This window comes from Nelumbo lutea, chromosome 1 (assembly GCF_056320005.1).
Source record: "Nelumbo lutea isolate HS-2025 chromosome 1, American lotus-T2T, whole genome shotgun sequence".
In the NCBI taxonomy this organism is placed as follows: domain Eukaryota; kingdom Viridiplantae; phylum Streptophyta; class Magnoliopsida; order Proteales; family Nelumbonaceae; genus Nelumbo; species Nelumbo lutea.
In genome coordinates this window covers 98360768-98363742 of record NC_142684.1, presented here as the reverse complement: position 1 = coordinate 98363742, position 2975 = coordinate 98360768, and positions in this window count along the sequence as shown.

Sequence of the window (2975 nt, the reverse complement as noted above, 5' to 3'; positions counted from 1 at the left end):
TGGTAGGGTGATCCTCTCTCACCCTACCTCTTCATTATAGACATGGAAGTCTTCACTCAAATGCTTCTAACATTCTCCTCAAATATGATATAAGGTATACATCTCAACAGGGATGGCACTTTGATCACTAATCATGCTTTGATGATGATTGTATTTTCTCTATGTAGTTTTCTTTACTGATGAAGAAATTGCCAAGGTGTGTGAGTCTTTCAAATTTTCTCATTTCCAAGTGCTCGTACGGGAAACCCTTCATCCCTGAATTAAAGTCTTTACTCCTGGATCACTTCAAGTTACTCAAGGAGGTGGTTATCTCAGTTATTGATTTCACACACTTGCTCTTACGTTTCCAATGTGAGGAAGACTTTCTGAAAGTGTGGCTCAAAGAAGTGGATTTTCTCTTCAGATTCTTTAAATGGTCTCCTTTATTCAACCCAGATGAGCACCTAGTCATACTCCCGTTGTGGATTAATCTTCACAAGTTAATAGTGTATTTATTCGGTGAGGATTTCATTAGATCAATTGTTGGGTAGGTGGGGTGGGTCCTGAAAGTTCATATTGGATCAGCACTTACTAGCTCGTCGTCTTACGGGCCAAAAGAAGATATCTACTCCCTTCGCTGAGTTACTCTCAGCTCAGGAGTGGGGGGCAATTAATGGGGGCGGATTTGGCCCTCCAGTGAAATTGTGACACATGGCACCTCATGCAAACCAAGTGCAGCCTCTTAACAACTGGGCAGCTCGACACAGCTCAGGCAGCTCGGCATAGATCGGGGAGCTCAGTATAGTTAGGGGCAGCTCGGCATAGGCAGCTGGTCACAGGCAGCTGGCCACTCCGTAGGTAGCCTGGCGTCTTATGTAGACCTCGCCACTTAGGGGCAACTCGACACTTACAGGTAGCTCGGCATAGGCAGCTAACCACTCCGCAGGCAGCTTGGCATCTTAGGAAGAGCTCGCCAGTTAGGGGCAGCTCGGCACTTACAGGCAGCTGGCCACAGGCAGCTGGCCACTTCGCAGGCAGCCTGACGTCTTACGAAGAGCTCGCCACTTAGGGGCAGCTCGGAACTTACAGGCAACTCGGCATAGGCAGCTCGCCACAGGCAGCTGGCCACTCCGCAGGCATCCTGACGTCTTACGAAGAGCTCACCACTTAGGGGCAGCTCGGCATTCAGGCAGCTCGGCATAGGCAGCTGACCACTCCGCAGGCAGCCTGGCGTCTTATGAAGAGCTCACCACTTAGGGGCAGCCTGGCATCTTATGAAGAGCTTGCCACTTAGGGGCAGCTCGGCATAGGCAGTTGGCCACTCCACAGGCAGCCTGGCGTCTTACGAAGAGCTTGACACTTAGGGGCAGCTTGACACTTACAAGCAGCTCGGCATAGGCAGCTCACCACAGGCAACTGGCCACTCCACAAGCAGCCTGGCATCTTATGAAGAACTCGCCACTTAGGGGCAGCTCGGCACTTACAGGTAGCTCGGCATAGGCAGCACGCCACAGGCAGCTGGCCAATCCGTAGGCAGCCTGGTGTCTTACAAAGAGCTCGCCATTTAGGGGTAGCTCAGCACTTACAGGTAGCTTGGCATAGGTAGTTCGACACTTAGGGGCAGCTCGGCGTATCGTAGGGGGATCTCTTGCCTGACATCCGTACTTGACAGATCTGGAGGCCTGCGCCCACGTCTCTCGCTAGGCGGCACCGTGCCTGCCAGTCTTGAGAGCTATCCCTTGACTGGTAGAGCCATACTCTGCAGTAGTCGCCTGCACCCGCCACCTCAGCTCTGGCAATAATGGTTGCGGCAAAGAGACAAAGGCAGTTATGCCTGACTTGATAAAGGTTGTTACGTCTGATTTGACAGGACACCACTATATAAGGACTCCGACCCCCAAAGACAAGGGGGAGAGAATGGAAAAATGGAAGTAATCCCTGCTCTCTATCTCTCTCATTTCTCTCCAAGCTCTCAGCAATCAAAATGCTAACTTAGGCATCGGAGAGTCCCCACCGGGTAAATACCCCTGGGTCCTCTGATTCAGTTCTCATAGGTTCCTCAGCTCCCGCCGCCTACAAAGAGGAGGAAAAGATGGAGTTCTCGCAGGCTCTTCAGTTCCCGCTGCCTACAAAGGAGAGGAGATCACCTCATGCAGAGGGCAGTCGGGTTGCGCTACACCAGGAAGCTCGTCACCAGGTAGCTCACCACCAGGGAGCTCGTCACCAGGTATCTCACCACTAGGGAGCTTGTCACCAAGTAGCTCACCACCTGGGAGCTCGCCACCAGGGAGCTCATCACCAGGTAGCTCACCACCAGGGAGCTCATTACCAAGTAGCTCATTACCAAGTAGCTCACCACCAGGTAGCTCGCCACCAGGGAGCTCATCATCAGGTAGCTCACCACCAGGGAGCTCGTTACCAAGTAGCTCACCACCAGGGAGCTCGTTACCAAGTAGCTCACCACCAAGGAGCTCATTACCAGGGAGCTCACCACCAGGGAGCTCACCACCAGGTAGCTCACCACCAGGGAGCTCTCCACCAAGTAGCTCACCACCAGGGAGCTCGTCACCAAGTAGTTCACCACTAGGGAGCTCGTCACCAAGTAGCTCACAACCAGGGAGCTCGTCACCAAGTAGCTCACCACCAGGGAGCTCGTCACCAAGTAGCTCACCACCAGGGAGTTAGTCACCAGGGGGCTCCACCATCCTCTCCTGGGAGTAGGTCAAATGACGAGATACTTAGCCAAAAAAATTGATACGTCACAAAAAAATGGTACGTGACCAGAACCAGTTACATCAATGGTCTCTAGTAGAGATACAGTAGGAACATCTATCAGTAATAGGAAAGATCGCAATAAGGGAAAGGATGTATTGTCTATCTCTCAAACTATGTCCAACAAGGGTGATCGAAGTCAACAAGTAAGATAGAATGATGCCATGGACAAGGCATTGATTGAGCTACTTTCTGATCAAGTAGCATTGGGCAACAAAATTGAT